The following is a 23,700-nucleotide window of genomic DNA, read 5'->3' on the forward strand; positions in this document are numbered from 1 at the left end:
GGAGATACGTTGAAATCCCACTCCAAACACATATAGCGTATTTCAAATATTATACATTTTCCATAATAACTCCATTGGGTCCGCATCGTCTAACCATTCTACAATGGTGCTCTGATTGCCCTGACCTCTGATCGCCGACTTATTTCTATCGGCGCATCACTCCATCGCAATATCGCAAGTTGAAGTATAACACATAAACCTCTGATGTGATCGTACTGTCAAACCCGATAGGATTTTAAATTTGCCGTTATAAAACTTCGAGTTTGGTTATATCGCCATATCGGAATTCAGTCGTTTAACAAGTCCGGTTCCTCTCCACTAAAGCGATGCAATGCGATAATGTTTCACCTCTACAATTTAATCCTGGATGTTGATCTTAATGATCCAACGACTACTAAGCAACCATCCTTTACTCCTCCGCTCGACTCTTTTTCCTTGGTTTTTTTTCACTTTTTCTTCAATTTTTCTCTGTGGTCGATTCTTCAAAATGTTCTAGTCTTCCGCTTCTGTTGCGCACTATCTCTGAGCTTAAACTCTTTAGAGAATTCTCACTTCGCTCCTTCTATCCAGAGCTTCACTCTGCCCCTTCAATTGGATTCTAAGATCCTTTTATGATTCCTCTAAATCATTTTGCTCTCTCTTTACACGTTCTATAGAACTCTGTCTACAACTCTCTTACAGAACCTGTGAATTCACAATTTACATGTAATTCATTCATTAAACACTCTATCCACATATTGACACAGTCAGGAATAAACCTTTGTATATATATATATATATATATATATATATATATATATATATATATATATATATATATATATATATATATATATATATATATATATATATATGTATAAACAAATGAATACATTTGAGATTCTATGTCTCACATAGGCCTTGTCTTCAACTATCAGTGGCCTCTCCCCTTCTGACTCTGCCCATAGGCTTACATATATGCCAGTGAGTTCTGTTGAACTCATCCTGGTTCGACTCCTAAATATATTGAACTGACTCCTAAATCTTCTCTATCCTCTATGTCCACTTCTAATCTCTATTCAATTCCTAAAATCTCTCTCTCGTCCCTCGAATCATGAACTATTCTAAGAGTCCTAATTGACTTCTGACTCTTTTCATTTATTCACCACTCATGTTCTCATTTATTTGAGAGCATTTACAACTTCCTCCATTATCTAATTAAATCACTTAAAGGCCTAAATATTGCATTAACTTGAGACTTAGGAAACTACTTCTCGAAAGCTACATGACCCCCTATGTCTATTTAATTACAATGATTTTCTCTAGGGTGAATGATCCTGCATCAAACTCCCAAGGTAGAAAATATTCATGATCTCCTGATCATGTGTCTTTGATCTTTGTCTTCCTAGATCCCATACTTTGTTTTGTAATTGTCTAAAAGTCTTGTTCCTTCGCTGTTGTTGTACTTTTGTTGTCTTCTGCTCCATTTTCTTCTTCTTGTCAATTAGATTCAAGTTCTGATTGATTTTGCTTCCTATTGCTACCATTTTCCTCCATTTGAATTGCTTCATCATCAGCTGCCACATTTCTTCAATCTTTGTTTCCAGTACATCTTTGGACTAATCCATATTCTACTTCTTACTTTCTCTTCGTTCTCTTTGCTTCAAGTTTTTGTTATTGTCCACTAATTCTTTAATTTGTTGTTCTTCTTCTTGTTTGGTTATTCTTGCTCCAACTTTTGCTTTGCTTACTTCAACTTTTTCTTTGCTTGCTATGCTGACTTCTATGCTAACTCTTATGCTGACTTTTGCTTTGCTTGTTGCCTCCCTACCATCCTTACCCTCTTGCACTAAATCATGATTTTCCAGCATTTTCTCGAGCAATTGAGCACCTACAACAAAACCTGCACTCACAAAATACTTGTTAAAATAAAAAACATAAGGCTGTTGTGCCTTATATTCCTTTGGAAAAAATTCAGTTTGTTGCTCTGTTTCTTTCCCCTCTATTAGCACATTAGTATGCTAATTTGAACTCTCAAAAGAATTCATGAGACTATCCATTAGTCTCTCTTCCATACCATCTTCTTCAGTGATATCTCTCTGCTTTTGTCCACTGTAGTGAACTCCTCCTTTTGCATTGTCAATCTGCTAAACTCTCATTATCATCTCCTTTTCCTTATGACTGTTCCTCATGAAAATGTTTTTGTTTTCCTTTTTCAACAATATTCTTTAACATCTATCCTCTATCTTTCCAACTCCCTTCTTTGAAAATCTAATTTCCTATATAACTCAATAATCTCAATTGGAGTATATTTTGGAAATTTCACACAATTCTCCATACCTTCCTTTGTTATGGAGAGATCATAAGATGTCCTTTCTCCCTTAGCTAAGTCTTTTGCATAGACTTCTTCTTCGTTAACATCTTTTAGCAGATGTCCTTTTTCTTCTGTACATTTTGCCTTGTTGTGCCTTTGTAACTCTTCTCCCAGAGTTATCTTTGTCTCATCATCTACATTAAAATTCTCTTGCATTTTTTCTGTATCAATAACAGTAATCAAACTCATTTGATTACCTTTTTGAGACAATATTTCTTCATTCTTCATCAGAATAAGATCTTGATTCCTAATTTCTATGACAGCTTCTATAGACTCATCAATAGACTTTTTCTTCTGTATGTAGTCAAATTCCTCCTCTTTTGAAAAGTTTTCTTTGTCACCTTTTATTTCTAGATCTTCATCTCCTTTGAAGATATATTCAAAACGCTATTTTTCTCCTGCAATATATGCCATCATACACAAACTATCAATTTTAAAAACATAAGACCCTATGGTCCTACTTGATGGTGCAACCATCACATCTCTTTGCTGTTCTAAATCCTTCTTATGATTCAGAAATTCTTCGATGGTCTCCTCTTCAATCTCTTCAAGCCCTTCACTTGGTTGCTTGATATCTTTCTCCAACTGCATATGAGATCTATCTATCTCATCTTCTTCCAAAACATAATTTAGATTCTGCTTGTCTTCTTCCTCCTTTATGACAATATCAGCAAATTGTCCTTCCTTACATGTTTCACCTGCAAACATACACAAATTTTCAGATTTAAAACCATGTGACCCTTTGGCCTCACTTGAAGTTTCAGTCTTCAAGTCTTCATCTTCAGTCAGAACTTCATCTTCAGTTAGCATCTCCTCATGCTATTTTGAACTATCCCAATAGTCCATGAGATCTTCACTTGATCTCCATTCTTTAGCTTCAGTGTAGCCTTCACTCTCTCCCAGTATTTCTCCCTGTTCTGGTTCACAAATGTACTCTTCCATTTCTAACTCAACTTCTTTGAGTTTTTCCCTCAGCCACTTCACTTGCCTCTGTTGTAGCCTTCTCTGTATCTCATGCCATTCCATTGGCTTCTTCTTCAAGACCCAACCTAGTCTCTGGTTTTCCTCTAGTATTCTTCTTAATGCATTGAGTTGTTCTTTTAACTTGGCAATCTCTTTGTCAATTTCGTCTTGACTCATCCTCTTGACATTTGCCTTGGCATCCTCTTTCTTCATATTTCTTCTGTTGTGGCTTCTCTCTAAACCTCTGCTATCACTATCAATAGTCATCTTCTTCTCCTCTTTATTCATGAGTTCCTCACTTATCTACAACAAGCCTCTACAACAACTAATCCTCTTTGCTGTAATCTTACCTCACTAAGCTCTCCTCACTCAGTATTTTGGTAAGCACAGTCCTATGTATAGAACCTCCTCTTGAGCAACACCTTTTCTCCTTCTAGGCTTTTGTAATCTCTCATTCTCTCTTGAGAACACTTCAGTTGTCCTCTCTGCCCAATCTCTTGTTGGATTCTTCGGGTTCACTACCACTTTTCCTTCAGAGTATTCTCCTTACTCTGTCTTCAAGAACACATCTGGTTCTCCTCTCACAAATTCTCTTGTTGTCACCTGTGCATTAGTGTAAAAACCACACATTCTCAATTTAAAACAGAACATATTACCTCACCCTCAAGATCTTATCATGATCTTGTTTCACCATTCCACCTGTACTTTGAATGGATTTCCTCTATCTCTTGCATCTGCAAATTCTGCTACACATCACCTCTGTGTGCCTTCCTTCTGTCAAATTAGAATATGATTATTGCTTAACACATAACTCTATTTTTAATTCTTTCACATACAATTTCTCTATTCTGTTTTAACACCAATTGTTCAACTACAATTCTTCTCTGGTACCACTAATGATGCAGGGCAACCCCCGCTCATACCCACACTATGCATAAATACATTTTTCCCAAGTGTTTGACTCTCAAAGGAGTCAAATCTTCAGAACTTACATGGTTAAGGCCCCTTTATTCACAGTTCTTTTTATATCGGAACTCAATCACCCTGCTAAAACCTCCTATCAGGACTATCTTCTTCTATCGGGACTCTATCACCCTGTAGAAACCTTTGTTAAATGTTCTAAACCCTTTAAACACACATATATAACCTTTCCTTCTCAAAACCTTGGTTAATATATGTTTCTCACACAAAATACTCATCTGCGCTATTTTTCCTTATAAACCAATTATAAAAGAAAACATATGCACACACACCTTTTTCCGCCTTTATACGGCTTCTACACAATCCCCAAGGCTACCTTTATCGCAATCGGCATCGCTCCCTTCACGGGTCATACGTGTTAGAAAATTATATATTATGGAGCAATGGAACACATAAAATATTGCAGAAATATAAACACAGAAAACGCATAAAACAAGAGAGACACAGATATATGTGGTTCACCCAGTTTGGGCTACATCCAAGGAGAAACAACCAGTCCTTGCTTTTATATTATCCAGCAAACTGAAGAGATACAACCTACAGCAGATCCGCTGTAACACCCTCTTCACTCTCAATCTCCTCTCTCTTTCTCACTCAGGATATAGATCTACATAGATGCAATACAATTCCCTCATATATAGTGAGGGGTTGCCTTCTAGCGCAAAAAAACCTAAATTAAACATAACTTCTACTGTCAGATCTTCGCTTAATGAACGACCCAGATTGACTAGAAATTACTATACTTTTACAAGGCAATTTTACATCTATTCTTAGCTTCGGGGGCACTGCCCCCGAAACCCCCCGCCAGGGGGGGGGCCTCCCTAAAGGTCACAGCCGCCCCCCACCCTGGGACCCCCCCTGCAGTGAATGTTTTACGGGCGGCATTGCTGCCGCATTTCGAACTGGAGTCCAATGTGGAGATACCTTTGAATACATAATATAATCAAGCTCCACACCCAACAATATCCCACTTGGAGACTGATTGTAGCAACTCCACCACTGCTTCATTTGCTAGACAATGACTCCTCTTTGGACCTAGCTGTTTCTCACCTTCTTCATCATACTTGAAGACCAATTGAAACTGAGCATATTCTTAGTTTCTTACAACTTTTGTTAGCACATATGCAAGATTCTGGCTAGTGTGTATCTTTTCCAGCTTCAACTCTCCATCTTCTAACACTGATCGTATGAAATGGTAATTGAGTTGTATGTGTTTAGTCCTAGAATGAAATGTTGAGTTCTTTGCAAGATGAATGGCACTTTGGCTATCACTGTATAACATGCCCATATCATGTTCCTTACCCAATTCACCCATAAACCTTTGTAACCAAATCATTTCTTTACTAGCCTATGTAGCAGCAACATACTCTACTTCTTTTGTTGAAAGCACAACAACACTTTGGATTTTTGAAACCCAAGTGACAGTTGTTCCACCTACAGTAAATACATATCCTGTAGTGCTCCTCCTATTATCTCTGTCACTTGCCATATCTGCATCAACATATCCCTGTAGAGAAATGTTTGAACCACCAAAGCATAATGCTTGATTTGTGGTACCTTTCAAATATCTGAGAATCCATTTCACTGCCATCCAATGTTCCTTTCCTGGATTGTTCATGTACTTGCTTACAACTCCCACTGCATGTGCAATATCAGGCCTTATGTAGACCATTGCATACATTAAGCTTCCAACTGCTGATGCATATGGAACTTTAGACATATAATCCATGTCTTCTTGGGTCTTTGGGCACATTTCCTTTCTAAGTTTAAAATGGCTAGCAAAAGGTGTGCTAACTAGTTTTGCATTGTGCATATTAAATCTTTTCAACACCTTTTGTATGTACTCATTCTGAGACAGTGTTAGTTTGCGATTTCTCCTATCTCTAGTTATTCTCATTCCAAGGATTTGTTTTGCAGCTCCCAAATCCTTCATTGCAAATGAATTTGCCAATTTTCTTTTGATCACATTTATCTCCTACATGTTAGACCCTGCAACAAGCATGTCATCTACATACAATAACAATATAATATAGCTGCCATCATTTTGTTTTTTCAGATAAACACAATGATCAGAGTGACATCTAGTATAACCTTTTTCAGACATAAACTTGTCAAATTTTAGATACCACTGCCTTGGAGCCTGTTTTAAGCCATACAAGCTCTTCTTCAACTTGCACACTGGTTTCTCCTTCCCTTTTACCTCATATCCTTGTGGCTACTGCATATATATCTCTTCCTCCAAATCCCCATGGAGAAATGTTGTCTTTACATCTAATTGCTCAAGATGGAAATCTTCAGTTGCTACTAGACTTAGAATAGTTCTAATTGAAGTCATTTTAACAACAGGAGAAAATATTTCATCAAAATCAATACCTTTCTTTTATGCAAACCCCTTCACCACAAGTCTAGCTTTGTACCTCTGTTTTCCTCCATCTTCTTCCTTCAGCTTATAAACCCATTTATTCTACAATGTAGTTTTACCTGCAGGCAACCTGACTAAGTCCCAAGTCTTGTTATGCATTAAGGAGTTCATCTCTTCTTCCATGGCTAGCTTCCACTTCTTCCTACTTTCAACCTGCATTGCTTCTTCATAACATTCATGTTCACCAGAATTAGTCAACAATAAATAATATAATGAAGGAGAGTGTCGTTCAGGGGGTCTACTTATCTTGGTAGATCTTCTAACACCACTTTCAGGTGTTTGGGGTGCCTGTTGCTGTTGTGGTGGTTGCTATTGTTGTGATTGTTGATTATTATTATTTTCAGGCACCTTTAATTTTTCAGTGATCTCATCAAGAACTGTGTAATCCTTGTTTTCTTTTTCCTGTTTCTTTTCCTGCAACTAATTCTTATACAAGACCTTTTCATTGAATATTACATCTCTGCTCCTAATGATTTTGTGATTTTCATAATCATATAAGTGATAACCAAAATCATTAACACCATATCTAATAAAGGTACATTTCTTTGATTTTGCCTCAAGCTTTGTTCTATTTTCTTTAATAATATGGACAAAGGCCTCACAACCAAAAAGGCTTTAAAAAAGAGTATTTTACCTTTTTACTTGTCCATGCTTTCTCTGGAACACCACCATCCAAGGAACTTGAAGGCCCTCTATTTATTAGATAAACAGTAGTATCTACAACATCTACCCAAAATTGTAAAGGAAATCCTGCATGCAATCTCGTGCACCTTGCACGCTCCATGATTGTTCTGTTCATCCTTTCTGACACACCATTTTCTTGTGGTGTTCTTGGAACTGTCTTCTCTCTACGAATTCCATGCTCTGAACTGTACTTATCAAACTTGTTGTTGCAATATTCACCTCCATTGTCTGATCTGAGACACTTCAATTTCTTTCCTGTCTCAATCTCAACCAAAGCTTTCCATTTCTTGAAAGTATCAAATACATCAGATATATTCTTAATACAATAAATCCAATTTTTTCTAGTTGCATCATCAATAAAAGTAACATAATAATGAGAGCCACCGAGAGATGATACCTGAGCAGGTCCCCATACATCTGTATGCACAAGCTCTAATTTTTCGCTCTTCTTTTCTTTCCCAACTCTAAGAAATCTAACTCTCTTCTGTTTTCCATAAATGCAATTCTCACAGAAGTCCAAATCAACATTCTTCAAACCTGGCAACAAATTCCTTGAGTGAAGGATCTTCATCCCCTTCTCACTCATGTGTCCGAGCCTATGATGCCATAATGCTGCATATGCTCCTTTGGAAGTTAAAGCATTAACGGAGTTAGAAATACCATTGCATAAATACAATGTACCAAACTTTTCACCTTTTTCTATTACCAAGGCTCCTTTGGTGACCTTACAAAATTTATCTGTGAAAGTTGTCACACAACCTTCACCACCTAACTGCCTTTTTGAAATCAGATTTTTCTTCAGATCTGGAACATGCCTTACCTCCTTTAGTAGCCATTGGTTTCCATTCTGTTGTTTTACAAGAACCTTACCCATTCCAACAATTTTACAGGTTTTATCATCACCCAAATGGACTTGTCCAGAATCTCCTTGAACATAGTCATGAAAGTATTTCTTATCATGTGTGGCATGGAATGAGGCCCCTGAATCTACTACCCAGGAATCAGTAATGTTTTCGAAAGAAAGAATCAAAGCATCTTGTAACACCTCACCTGTCACATTTGCTTCATGATTGTTTTCTTGTTGTGCATCTCCTTCTTTTCCCTTCTGAGATCTACAGTATTTCTTTAGGTGTCCTTTCTTTCCACATTTCCAGCACACTATCCCCGATATGGACTTGGATATGCCTTTCCTTGATTTATTGCAATATCCTGAGCTCTTTCCTCTTTCCATTTTTCTTCCCCTACACTCTGCACTTAAAGCATTACCTGATGTCTCACAGGAGCTTTTCCATTGCATTTCCTCGCTAAGGATATCACTGACAACATCATCAAACTTTAAAGTACTAGATCTAGAAACAGAGTTACTAATGGCCATTACTAAGCCATTCCAACTTTCTGGCAATGAGCATGTTAGACTTCGTCTTGCTAGTCTGTTGTCTTGGAAAAGAGGAGTGCAACAAAATGTGCTTTAGAGTTTGTCTTGAGATGATACAGAAAAAGACTCTGGTCAAGTAGGGAAGGTTAGAAAATATTTGAATAGTGAATTCAAGTTAAAGAATACTATCGCTGCTACCGTGCATGACCCAACTATACCGCAATGGGTACACATGGTTTGTGGGCTGTGGATGCCTGGAAAGACGTGCTTAAAGGTTAGTACCATGGGTATATTTGATGTCTCTGGAGCTGTTCTTCCTAAAAGGAAACTGGTTCGCTCTATATGCAACCGGCCTGGTGGTTTGTGTATCCAGTGCAGAGTTGTGAAATGCTCTGTCTCTTTTCATCCCTGGTGTGCACATCAAAAGGGCTTGTTGCAAAACAGATCGCAAAGTGATAATGGTGAGACTCCGAAAGGTTAATGAAGCTATTATTAATGGGTGGCTATTCTTCCGTTATTTGGTGATAGGTGCTTATGTTGGTCTTGCTACTATTGCGGGTTTTTCATGGTGGTTTCTATATTTTGAAGGTGGCCCAAAATTACCTTACAAGGAACTCGTTAATTTTGATACATGTCTAGAAAGAGAAACAACATATTCATGCAACATATTTGAGGATCGGCGACCAACAACAGTCTCAATGAGTGTATTTGTGGTGGTTGAGATGTTTAATGCACTCAATAACCTTAGTGAAAACCAAAGTCTTCTTGTTCCTCCTCCATGGAGTAATTTATGGCTGGTATCATCGATTATTTTAACTATGGTTCTTCATGTATTGGTACTCTATGTACAACCATTAGCCATTCTATTTTCAGTAACATCATTGTCATGGACTGAATGGAAAGCTGTTTTCTTTCTTTCATTTCCTGTAATTTTAGTTGATGACCTAAAGTTTTCCTCCAGAAATTTGAAAGGGAGAAAGTTTGGCTTCAGACCGTGCCTAAGTTCAGTCACTGGGTGATGGATGTTCGGTTTTTAAAGGGATTAAATAAGGAAGTCTTGAAGAAAGATTATGTCGCTGAAGGGAAGGTCACAAGCAGTTTGCTTCTCATTGGTCTTGGTAACAATTCAATATGTCTCTGGGATACTACCCGATCACATCTACTTTTGGAGTTGAAATGCACCGAGAGGTACCTTTTATATTCTATGATTTTATGGGGTGATTCGGTGGAGACACTTCATGTTGCATCGGTTGCATTGATGCTTATCTGTGAGGTTTTTGGATCCATCTCTCCAACAGTTCCACATACATCAAATACAGGAGAGGATATTTCAGTTTACATGGTATTTTCATGTGCTTTTCTTCTGCTGTTAAAATTGTGGAAATTTAATCGACCTCCTCATGAGAATTGCATGTTAGGAAAGGGAGCTCCTGTTGGTTCAGAACTTACTCTTGAATACCTTCTTCTGTTGCGTAATAATCGTATGGCTTCATCTTTTAATACACCTGCCGAAAACAGTGCCAAGGAAAATGAAAAGTATTTGGGTGAAAGGTCATCTGTTTTAGGCTCCAGTTTAACTCAACCATTGATTCCAATGAAAGGCCAAAGTCCTGGAGCACTTTCATCAATTGCCCAACCAGCTTTTATTGACTCATTTCCAAAATTTAATGCTTGGTAGGGCCAACACAAAGCTTGCATAGCATCAAAACTTTCGGGCATTGTTCATTGTGATCCTCTGCATCAAATTGCAGGTAGACTTCTAAATATGATGTATCGGAAATTTAGTAAGGGGGGGCACTGTGTCTTCGACAACTGGAACATCTGCCAGCAGCACTTTAAGCAACTCTTCGGGAAATGTAGGAGAGGAGGCATCTCTAAGACCTATGCTACCTGCATGGGATATTTTGGGAGCTATCCCATTTGTTGTGGATGCTGTATTGACTGCTTGTGCACATGGGCGACTTTCACCTCGAGACCTTACAACAGGTCTTAGAGACCTTGTGGATTTTCTTCCCGCTTCCCTTGCAATCATTGTCAGCTACTTCAATGCAGAAATCACTCGTGGTGTTTGGAAACCTGCATCAATGAATGGAACGGACTGGCCAAGTCCTGCAGCAAATCTTCACAATATTGAAAATCAGATAAATGAGGTCCTGGCTGCTACTGGTGTTCATATACCAAGTCTCACAGTAGGCGGAAATGCACCAGCAACTCTTCCTTTACCTTTAGCAGCACTAGTGAGCCTCACAATAACATTCAAGCTGGACAAATCAGCAGAGTATCTTCATGGCGTTGCTGGACCAGCATTGGAAAGTACTGCAGGTGGAAGTCCATGGCCCAGTACACCCATTGTTGCAGCACTTTGGGCTCAAAAAATACGCAGGTGGCATGATTATATTGTTTTTTTTAGCTCACGCACTGTGTTCAAGCAAGATAGACATGCTGTTGTTCAGCTTCTGAAGAGTTGTTTTGCCGCTGCTCTTGGTTCTTCAAACTCTTTGATGTCAAAGCTGATAGTTCATGGTGGGGTGGGAGCACTACTTGGTCATGGTTTCCGTTCACATTTGGCTCCTGGTGGTGTGTCGCCTGTGGCACCAGGCTTCCTTTACCTGCGCACTTACCGAGCAATCTATGACATAATGTTTATACCGGAAGAAATTCTATCTCTTGTGGTTGGAGTGGCAATAGACTTGTCTACCATGGAAAAAGATGAACATTGTGGTCAAACAGGGCATTCGATTCATCTAAAGAACATATGTGGCAACATGGAAACTTGCCTTCAGCAGAGACACATGTCGTGATATTTTGGGAGGGTGATATAACGGTATTGGAAGCAAATAGACAGTTAAACCCAAATTAAACGCAGAATACCAGCCATAAGCAGAGAAATAGGATTCGATTCCTATTTAAGACTTCAGTTGATGATTCAAAGGGATCTGCGCTCCAGTTTATTGGCCATCAGAGGATTTTAAGGGGAACAATTTTCTGTTTTTAGAATAAAGAGATGATTCTATCTCTATTTATGTAACTTCAGGTGAAACAACGCCCCTGTTTTGGGTCGATCTGTTTTCTCCTAGAATAGTTTATTTAATGTATTAAAAAATCATTTGTATGGGAGACAGTGCAGAGAGGTGTGCGTGGAGAAAAACAGAGCTTCTATTGTACAGTTTTGACAAAGATTTTAATAAAAAATGCAGCTCTGACCCCTGAGATTCCTGTGGTATGAAATTTAACATTTGTGTCATCCTTTGTTTCATATGTAGCCTGTTATGTGTTCATTTCGTTTCATGATCGTTTCCAATTGAACAAATGAAGAGTTAAGGTAGAATTCATAATTTGTATGCTCTACCTTTAAGTTTGTTCATATTTAATGTTTTCTTCTGTTTGACAAGGATTCATCTTCTATGCCCTTGTCAACTCCTCAGCAGTCTTGCCGTTCCATTTAATCTCAATTTGATGTTAAAATTTCTTGCCTACCTTGCCTCAGGAGATAATCTGTGTTTTTTATTATATTTCTCTGTTTCAAGCTGTTTTTTTCCCATGCAGCCCAGAAAACCAATCATTTATCAAAAAAATCCCTTTCTATCAATTTACTAGCCTAAAATCAACATTCTTTATTGGTCATCTCAGCCCCTTTGAAAACTTGTCTGCCGAGATTGACCCGGAGAGAGCCCTCTCCTGTCCTCGTAGGGCTAGCTACGAGGCTGAGCGTGGTATGATGTTGCCTCGAGTTTTGCCTTCCTCAGCCTGAGGCAGATTCGAGCACTAACAGAGCACAAGAATAACAGAGCTCTAACTTCATCATCAAAGTTTACCCCTATAGAACTTAACTGACTTGTAACAATATTAAAATCATTTAAATGGTTTGCAACAGATCCACCTTCCGACATCTTCATATTAAATAACCGTTTCATAAGAAATACCTTGTTTGAGGCCAAGGATTTTTCATATAATTTCACCAACGCCTTAATCAAACCCTATTCGTTGTTTCCTTTAAAATGTTGAAGGCGACCGATGCTTCGAGGCACAACCGTACTGTTCCGAGTGCCTTTCTATCGAGAAGGTTCCATTATTCAACTTTCATACCCATCGGCATCTTTGTTTTTCTGCCCAATGGTAGGTACAGATCTTTTTGATATAGATAATATTCCATCTGCATCTTCCACAACGAGAAGTTTTTGCCGTTAAATCTCTCAACCTTAAGCTTACCATCTTCCGCCATTTCTCCCACTCGAATGAGGAACCCTTCTTTCTTGCGAGTTTATTAGCCAAATAGAACTTGGCTCTGATACCATTTGTTAGAAAATTATATATTACGGAGCAATGGAACACATAAAATATTGCAGAAATATAAACACAGAAAACGCATAAAACAAGAGAGACACAGATATACGTGGTTCACCCAGTTTGGGATACATCCATGGAGAAACAACCAATACTTCCTTTTATATTATCCAACAAACTGAAGAGATACAACCTACAACAAATCCGCTGTAACACCCTCTTCGCTCTCAATCACCTCTCTCTTTCTCACTCAGGATACAAATCTACATAGATGCAATACAATTCCCTCATTTATAGTGAGGGGTTGCCTTCTAGGGCAAGAAACCCTAAATTAAACATAACTTCTAATGTAAGATCTTCGCTTAATGAACGGCCCAGATTGACTAGAAATTACTATACTTTTACAAGGCAATTTCACATCTATTCTTAGCTTCGGGGGCGCTGCCCCCGAAACCCCCCGCTAGGGGGGGGGGCTCCGCAAAGGTCGCAACCACCCCCCCTGGAACCCACTTGTAGTGAATATTTTACGGGCGACGTTGCCGCTCCATTTCGAATTCGGGTCCAATGTGGCAATACCTTTGAATACAGAAGATAATCAGGCTCCACACCCAACAATGCACTTGCCTCATCACCCCTCTGATTCCAATATGCGACTATCGAAATTGTTAATATATGTTTTAGCCTTAAAAGGCTCGCAACACATCTTCCGCGAATACACATAAGATACATTGAAATCCTGCTCTGAACACATATAGCGGATTTCAAATATTATACATTCGCCATCATAACTCCATTGGGTCCGCACCGTCTAACCATTCTACAGCGCTACTCTGATCACCCCAACCTCCGATTGCTGACTTATTTCTATCGGCACATCCCTCCATCGCAATATCACAAGTCGGAGTATAACACATAAACCTCCGATGCGATCATACTCTCAAACCCAATCGGATTTTAAATTTGCCGTTTTAAAACTTCGGGTCCGGTTATATCGCCATATCGGAATTCAGTCATTTAACAAGTCTGGTTCCTCTCCACTGAAGCGATGTGATGCGATAATGTTTCGCCACTATGATTTAATCCTGACCGTTGATCTTAATGATCCAACGGCTACTGAGCAACCATCCTTTACTCCTCCGCTTGACTCTTTTTCCTTGGTTTTTTCGCGCTTTCTTCTTTTTTTATCTGTGGTTGATTCTTCAAAAGGTTCTAGTCTTCTGCTTCCACTGCACACTATCTCTGAGCTTAAACTCTTCAGCGAATTCTCACTTCGCTCCTTCTATCCAGAGCTTCACTCTGCCCCTTCAATTGGATTCTAAGATCCTTTTACGATTCCTCTAAATCATTCTGCTTTCTCTCTGCATGTTCTATAGAAATTTGTCTACAACTCTATTACAGAACTTGAGAATTCATAATTTACATGTAATTCATTCATTAAACACTCTATCCACATACTGACACAGTCAGGAATAATCCTCCGTGTATATATATATATATATATATATATATATATATATATATATATATATATATATATATATATATATATATATATATATATGTATATATGTATATGTATGTATGTATGTATATGTATGTATGTATGTATGTATGTATGTATGTATGTGTATGTGTATGTGTATGTTTATGTATATGTATATGTATATAAACAAATGAATACATTCGAGACTTTGTGTCTCGCACAGGGTTAGTCTTCATCTATCAGTGGCATCACCCCTTTTGACTCTGCCCATAGGCTTACATATATGCCAGTGAGTTCTGTTGAACTCATCCTGGTTCGACTCCTAAATCTATTGAACTAACTCCTAAATCCTCTCTATCCTCTATGTCCACTTCTAATCTCTATTTAATTCCTAAAGGCTCTCTCTCGTCCCTCGAATCATGAACTGTTCTAAGAGTCCTAATTGACTTCTGACTCTTGTCATTTATTCACTACTCATGTTCTCATTTATTTGAGAGAATTTACAACTTCTTCCATTATCTAACTAAATCACTTAAAGGCCTAAATATTGCATTAACTTGAGACTTAGGAAACTACTTGTCCAAAGCTACATGACCCCCTATGTCTACTTAATTACAATGATTTTCTCTTGGGTGAATGCTCCTGCATCATAGAGGTATCTGTAGTTTCCACATGTGATGTCTGTATCATCTAATTTTTTAAATATTTTCTAGAAATATGTTCAGTGGTTGTAAACATTTATCAGTTTTAGATAAATAAAGGCTTGGAAATGATTAATATATTTAATATATTTATTATTTTAGAGGCATACAAATCTTGTGTACTTATTTTGTTGAGATACAAGTGGAGAATATTTTTCAGTTGTAAGTGAGGATTTTGTTAGGGTGTGGTCTTTTCATTCTTGAAAAGGTGTTAAATGTGTGCATGAACTGAGTTGTAGTGGAAATAAATTCCATTCATGTGTCTTTCATCCAAGCTATCCAAAACTTTAGGGAATTGGATGTTATGAGGTCACATTCGATATTTGACTTCAAAACTATTACTTATTTAATATGGGATTTTTCCTTGTAAGAGTTGGTAACTTTTGGTAATTGGCTGCTATGGAGTTAGTCACATTCAGTATTTGACTTCAAAATTATTACTTATTTAATATGGGCTTTTCCTTTATAAGTGTTGGTAATGATAGACGTTGTGATTGAGATATGTGATTTGTTGATCTTTACTATGTTTGATTATAGTCATTGGAGCTATGGATTATGGAAGGAAACGAGACTATGACCCTTCCTGCACACAATACCAAAGTAGGAATTAAAGAAAGAGGAGAATAATAACACTGGAGTGGAAAATACAAAAAGAGAGAAAGAGTAGAACCAGTCTAGTGACACACTTAAAGCCAATATCCCGCATGAGACACACACACACAAACTGATGGTCAAGCCTTTAGAGTTTGTGAATTCATTTGTAATGCCTTGGCGATGCAAGGATAATATTTTGAAGTGATGAAACAACATTTAATTTGTAAATTCTAGTCCAACCAATATTAAGTTGGAAATTAATATTGTAATACTTGAAATTTCATACAATATAATTTATGTGGTTGAAGATATTTATAGTTGTACTTTATATTATTTAGTTTTATAATTAACATATGTAATTTTGCGATTTCACATTAGATGAACATGCACATTGTATGACATTTTTTTTTTTAAATTTAGTCACAAAATAATACTAATTAATTTATGTTGATTAATAATGAACAAATAAAATCAATCTAAAACTAGTAAACTAGTAATTTATATTGATTAATGATGAACATAAATAAAATGAATATACAATGACTAGATTAGTCGTTTATAATGATTATTAATAAAAGTAAATGAAATGAGTATAAAATACTAAATCAATCATTTGTATAATTTATATGAAACTACTAAAAAAAGATAAATAACCATTGTAAATCATCAATTTGTGATTACAAATGATGACTAAATTTTGCATATAGACAACTATTAGTAGCTAATTCACAGTATCTTATAACACAACCAAAATTTAGTCATATTTCTTTGGTCATTAAATGATTTCAAACGATGAATTTTTTTCATATATATGACTATTAGTAGCTAATTTATGGTATCTTATAACACAACCAACATTTTGCTCATATTTCTTTGGTCATTAATTGGTTTTTTTGGTTATCATGTAGTAGTATATTTTGTTATGTATTTGGTCACTAATTGTGGAAATTAATGACTAAATCAATGGCAAAAGTAATGACAAAATTAATGACTAAATATACTACTAAACGATAAAATTGAGACAACAAATTAATGACTAAGCTAAATACGACTAAAAGTTGGTCGCATTATAAGATACTGTAAATTAACCACTATTTGTCACCGACTGAAAAATGATTGTTTATATGCAAAATTTAATCATTTTTTAGTAACTAATTAATCATTGTGTACTAGTGGAAGATGACAGGGCTAACAACTTCATTGAGTGCATTCAACACATCCATCAGCAAATGCTAAGTACAAACAACGTCAGGATCAACATCGCGTGCCACACAAGTTTGAGGTGGGAAAAAATGTTTGGTTACATTTGCAGAAAGAGCGCCTTGTTGGGGTACACTACAAGTTTCAACCGCTAAAATATGGGCCTTACACCATTACTAAGGTTGTAGGGGATAATTACTTCGACCTCAACATTCCATGATTCCTTGGCCTGCACCTAGTATTCAATGTGAACAAGTTGCAGCCATACTTTCCCCCATTGTTGGAAAAATCTCACATTGCTTAGCAACTCACACTAATAGAGCTCAACCCAAGTTATATCGAACAATAAACAAATGATAAGATCATGGACACACATATTAATAACACTCACCAACAAAGGATCCAGCTATATCGAATTATCAAGGTAGGCCAACTCCTTCACCAGGGAAAGTGGCTCACTAGGGACCAAGTTCAAGAGAAGTTTCCCCATCTCATGAAAGTACTCAAAGCAATGGGGACCATTTCTTCCTTAGGCGGGAGGACCAATCCAAGTTGATATTGGTGGCCACTCGTCTATTCTAATTAGAATCCCACCATTGTTTCTTTCTATTTTTCAGTATCCTTAATTGCAGCACAATTTACTATTTTTAGCAGCTTTATGAATCATGAACTTAGGGATCTGTTTTGCGGTCCTAAGTGACATTTTTTTGGAAAATAGGAAGATATGATTATTTTTCTAATGTTTGCAGTCAAAATTTTTAGTCCTCAAATATATATTTATAATGAGGTATCCTGCGCATGAAACAAAGATCGTATGCCAAAGTTACGACCCCGAGAAGTTGATGTACCAATAACCCAACGAGGCCCATAGTTTTCGTGCTTCATTTCCTAGGGTTAGGTTTTTAGATGTTTAGAATTTTTCATTGTTTCTAAATAATAAATAGGTCTTCGAGCCTCACTGTAAAATAGTTCAGAGTCATGTAGCGACCACAACTCTTCTCATAGGTAAGCTACCATCGCTTGAGCTAGTTTATTTCCACTTTGTATGTAAGCATATTTTAATTCTTTGATATTAATGAAATGAAGATTTATTTATGCGACATCTTTACGTTTATTTTTATATCTGTATTTTGTTTTGTTGTTTCATAAGTATGCATCTATGATATCAGAGAGGTCTCCTCATTCTATGTTTTTCTTTGCATGTCCCCAACGAGGTTGGGTAAAGGAGTTCAGGATCGAACTGGTTGAAAATTTGTAAGACTGACCATGCAAACCCCGATGACCTCCCATGGTGGAAGAAAAGGAAGACAAGGAAGCAAGAGATCCTTTCAACATATTGTTCGAAGAATCCCTCAAGCGACAAAGGAACATGATGATGGAAAACATTTCCCAGATCGTTCAATGGATGCCCACGGGTAATGAATCTTTATTTGATAGCTACTTTGGAGATGCCACTCCCTTTATGGTACAAGTCAACTTTGACATTTTGATATTTGAAGGCTAGATAGATGCAGACGTTGTAAATAAATGGTTAAATATGTTGTAAGGATATTTGTTGGTTCATGATTTTTCCAATAGGGAAAAGGTTACTTTTGCACTTCTCAAATCTGCCATCCATGTCAAGGACTGGTGGGAAAATTATTGTGAACAGAGGGATGAAAGAGAACCCTCACTATTTCAACCACACCCACTTGGAATTCTTTTCGATACGTCATCAAGGAATCATATTACCCCATGGGAAGCTACGATGACAAGTACATACAATGGACTATGCTGCAGTAGAAAAGGGATCAAGATGTGCATGAGTTGGCGAATCTTTTCCATATCCTGTGCACAAAGTTGGGTATCAAAGATTATGAGAAACATCTAATGCTCAAGTATAGTATTTGTTTACACAAATACATTTAGGATGAAAATAAGTTCATGGGCATCTCCTTTCTTGGTACAACATCCCGATATGCTTCCAAGATTGAGCAAAAATTCAAGAAAAATGAGCAAGCCTTTGGATTTTTGAACCCAAAGCAGAGAAAAGCCACCCCCAAACTAGAAAGAGAAGGGGAAAGTCAGGCTGCGACCCCCTAAGAAAAATCATCGAAGCCACAAGCCAAGAGTAATAGGACAAAGAAGAAATACATCAGCAAGTGGTGTGGGTTCTGTTATAGACATTTTTGGGCACTGCAACCCCAATCATAAATGTCAATAAACCAAGGGCTCTTAAGTCCCTAAAAGTGTTGTTCCGACCCCTAAAAGAACAAGGTCAACTGATTACATCTTCTCCCAGAAGTTCTCCATGAAAAACTACTCAGAACTGGTCAAAACTGGACCATTTCACCTGCTCCATAGGAAAAGTGCATTGCATCCCACCTGAATACACACAGTAGGTGCGATGCATGTCAAAAAGCCCTTCTATGGGGTGCGATGGGCGAGAAGGGACAAATGGCAGGGTCAATCCGCAAGGTGGAGGAGCATGGAATCTTCCAGAAACTTCTCCTGTGACACTTGCCTCTCTGAATTCGACCAGGGATGAGTAAGAGATCATCAATCTCCAAGTGGAATCAAGAACTATCAGAGAGAAGACACTAATCAAATCTCAAAAGCTAACTCACCCCCCTTGCAAACATCTATATATGGATCCCTCATCCCAGAGATCCAGAGGCTGGAATTTTGTATCTTGTAAGGAAGTGCTGCTGGTTTCTTGGTGCAATATCATAGAGTTGGGTGATCTAAGCTTTTCATGAGGTGAAGAAGGGCTTCTTGCTGAGAGGATGATGCTGGGTCAGAACAATTGGTTGTAATTCTCTTGGCTCTTTCTTGATTATCAATAAAGTTATTCAAGTTTTCCTCCACATGTTTGTATGATTAATGTTTTATGCATTTGTATGGTCAATGTACGTCTGATCCTATATTGTTTATGATAATAGATCTATGTTCTTGGATAGTATTATGCTGCTTTGATTCTATAGGTACCCTGTGAAGCTAGGTGGACAAGGAAGCGAGTAGCAAAAGATTTATCAGAAGGGAGAGGAATCGAACAAGGAACCAAGCGCAAGACAGAGCTTGGTCTCCTTTATTCTTCTCTCATCTATCTCTCATAAATGAAAACAAAAGTATTTTTAGTTTGTTTGTTTCTAAGGTAGCTACCAGCCTTAGTGGGATTAGCAGCTCTGCATAGACACTATTCCCGGTAACAAAATGGCGACTCCACTGGGGAGCGAGTAGATTGCTTGTTCATCTACATTTGTTTACTTTATAAACTTACAGACGGAGCCTGAAGTCAAGCTAGCTAGCCTTCGAACTGCATTTGCTATGCAAGTGCAAAGTAGATCAACGCTGCTTCAGTCAATCTCCGGGTTTTTTTTATGAATTAAACAATTGATTTACAAGCTCTCTAATTGCCCTCGTGGTGGCTCTAGTAACCACTTGCTCGGCCTAAATCCCTGAACTGAACTGCAAACTATGACCCGGAACCCAATCAAAGTCTCATCCCTGGTCCAGTGCACTGTCTGTTATATGAACTTCAAATGAAGCACACTTCCCGAGTGTAGTAGGTGCGTTGCATTTCAGTTTCACTGTGTTACAGGTGCGCTGATCAGACAAGGCCTTGTTCCTAAATTTTGGTTTCTGTGTTCACTCTTTTCAGATCTATTCAGGAGTTTTGCTGCCTGTAGTTAGTACACCTTTGTTTGAAACCCCTTTCCTTGTTGTTGTTCCGCCTCCATTGTGCAAAGAACTGTAAATGTTTTTATGTATTTTTTGAGTCATTTTCAGTTCTCCTTTACAAAGAAGTAGCGTAATTGTACTGTCGTTTCTTGATTTGAAAGTGTCGCAAGTGTTGTTTTCAGTCATAGAAGAGAATTTGATTGTTCTTGATAGTAGATTACACTCTTACTATTGTATTTGATTTGAATTAGTAGTTTTTCTAGTGTCGAAAGCAAGTTTTCAATTCCAAATCGCAAAGTGTTGTCATTGTCTTCATTTTGTCTTGAAAAGAAACTTGTTAGTAATTGTGACTTTGAAAAATAATTCAGATTTGTGCATTAGCTTTCTTATTATCATTCACACATTAAGAAGGCTGAAAACAAATACATGCATGTGCATTTGCATTTAGACTGTTTGTTGGTTTGATTTAGGACAGTGCATATAGTGTGTGCTCTTTGCTCTTTGTTGAAAGAACGCCATCTCTCTTTCCTTAGTCGCTAGGATTTTCATTTGCAAAAAGAAGACTAAACGACTGTTTATCATCTTAGATTGCATTTTAGGAATTGTACATCTACATCACGCGGTGAACCTGAAAGGAAAATTTCTTAAGCAAGATCAACTATAAAATAAATTTAATGAATCTAAAAACGCTTAGGAACCTAACGCACAACATCTAGAAGTGTAGGCTAGAGACGTATTCCGGCATCGTAAAGCCTGGTAACTGTTGTTTTCACTGTTGGTTGGGTGATTCCTCCACTTTGAGACGATAAGTTCCAGTACGGACTTGTGCTCCCACGTACCGTCGAGTATATTTTGGGAGACCACAATAGGCTTAATCCTTTATCCATAGGAAGCCGTGTCTACCGCCCTATCGATCGCAATGCACTGAACACAACATTCGGGAAGATTGACTGCCGTACCATAAAAAGTATTCTGCAATTTTACGATTGGTTTGGTAATCCCTCTGTCTAGATTTCCAAAGCAGTCCCTTTCATTCCTTTTCAAACTCCTTAACGGAAAAGGTCCATCTAAGCACTTGTCACTTCAGGCTCATTAAAAATCGAAGGCGACTAGAGTCATCTTTTGTTTTTTCTCGACTCTTAAAAATTGAAAAAACAAGTTGTGTCAAAGCGTCTAAAATTTATTTTAAACGTAATAATTATCACATTTCCTACGTTGGTCTTAGGTTGAGAAAAATGGAGTCCACCAACCAAGGAGTTCCCCTTGGAGGAAATCCTAGTCCCTTCTCCTCTTGGGGAGATGTTGGTGCACCCCATATGGCCACATTGTCGCTTCCAGGATTGACAATTGGCTTGCCCGTATGGCTCTTCTCAACCTCCGTCGTTCAAAACACTGCGATTCCTGAACAATCGAGTCAGCAACTAAATGATTCCAGAGTTACCCCCCAACCCTCTACTTTGTCCAATTCTTCCTCTCCTCCTTCCTCTTCGCTTGATGAGACTGGTAAAGCCAAAAATCAAGTACCTGAGAAGAAGAAGGAAAAGAAGAAGAAAGAGAAGAAGAAGAAGGAGCCAAAGGCGAAAAGGGGCAACCAAGCATCGTCTAGCGAAAATCCACACACTGCACCGACTAGGCCTAAATCGTCGTGTGTCATTTGCAAAGGAGACCACTATCATCGAGATTGTCCTTGCATCCCTCGGATCTTAAGGGACTGGTCTCCTCATTTGCACAACCCGGTGTCATCAACCTCTGATGATCATGTTGAAAATACACCGTCAACTAGTGAAAGTGAAGCCCCTGGACAAAAAGGAAAATGTAAATGTCCTTGTAAACTGTGTGAATGCGATCACGCCGTCCACCGTTGTCCCTTCTTAGATGAGGCTAAAAGAGTTTTGGATGACCGTCCGGTTTCACCATTACGGCTCCCTCCTGGATATAAGAAACTCTTGCGGAGTCCGTCACTAGTTGAAAATCCAACTAACACGCCCTTGTGGTCGGCCGAAGCATCTATCATTGAAGAAAAACCATCTGAATCCATACCAGATGGAAGTCAAAAGGTCGAGGCGGCAGTTGACCCGGTCTTTCCTTCAGAGAATCCATCTTCAGATGATACAATCACCAAAGAGAACAAGAACGACACCGTTCAAATTCTCTTCGTAAACATAGACTCTGATGAACATGGGGGCAGTGTACCCGTTCCTTTACCGCAGGAAGGAAGTTCTTCAGAGTCATATTCGGCCATCTATTCGGTCCCACCTCCAAGCAACCTAGTTGTTTCCTTTGACTGGAATCTACTAGGCAAACCCCGTTTACCGGCTAGTGTACCATTCCGAATAATTTCTCAAGTATATAGAATGGTCATGGCCGATACCATCATAGATGAAGGGGCTTCTGTGAGTATCCTTTCCTCAACTGCTTGGAAAGCCCTTGGTTTGCCATCGCTTTTGCCTGAGATGAGAAATCTAACAGGCTTTGACAAAGGAACCAGTCGACCGTTAGGGATCCTTCCCGATGTGCCCATAACGTTGAGAGGGAAAACCGTTCACATGAACGTAATGGTAGTCCAAGGACCCCTGGATTATAATCTACTCCTTGGACGCGACTATATTTATTGCATGGGAGCCATTGTCTCCTCACTCTTTAGAGTAATGTGTTTTCCGCACGAAGGAAGAGTGGTCAAGCTCGTAGACCAGCTTTCATTCCCCGGTTCATGCATAGCAAATAGTCATATACCATCCCTGAATGGTCTTTTCATGCAAGGAATGTCTCGTCAATCCCCAGTCCGTCCTCTTGATGAGTGCGAGTGATTCGGAGGGCATGACTGAAACCCAGGGGGCATGCACCCTGGCCTATTTCGATAGGAAAACTTTAGGTATAGGGTAGGTTTCCACGAAGGATATCTGACTAGTCTGACACACCCGTCCGTTTAGGAAAAGGGGATTAGACTAGAATAAGATTCCCTCGTCAAAGTTATGTGAGTGGAGGCGTCTGCGCCACTCA

The 23,700-nt window shown here is 38.2% G+C and overlaps 1 pseudogene; it reads left to right on the forward strand.

The window, feature by feature from the left end:
• The first annotated feature begins 9,796 nt into the window (after positions 1–9,796).
• On the forward strand, positions 9,797–11,579 carry LOC149238141 (mediator of RNA polymerase II transcription subunit 33A pseudogene; annotated as a pseudogene).
• The last annotated feature ends 12,121 nt before the right edge of the window (positions 11,580–23,700 follow it).

This window comes from Pinus tabuliformis, chromosome 8, assembly GCF_031772625.1.
Source record: "Pinus tabuliformis cultivar Carrire ecotype Pingquan chromosome 8, CPIR1, whole genome shotgun sequence".
NCBI classification, from domain to species: domain Eukaryota; kingdom Viridiplantae; phylum Streptophyta; class Pinopsida; order Pinales; family Pinaceae; genus Pinus; species Pinus tabuliformis.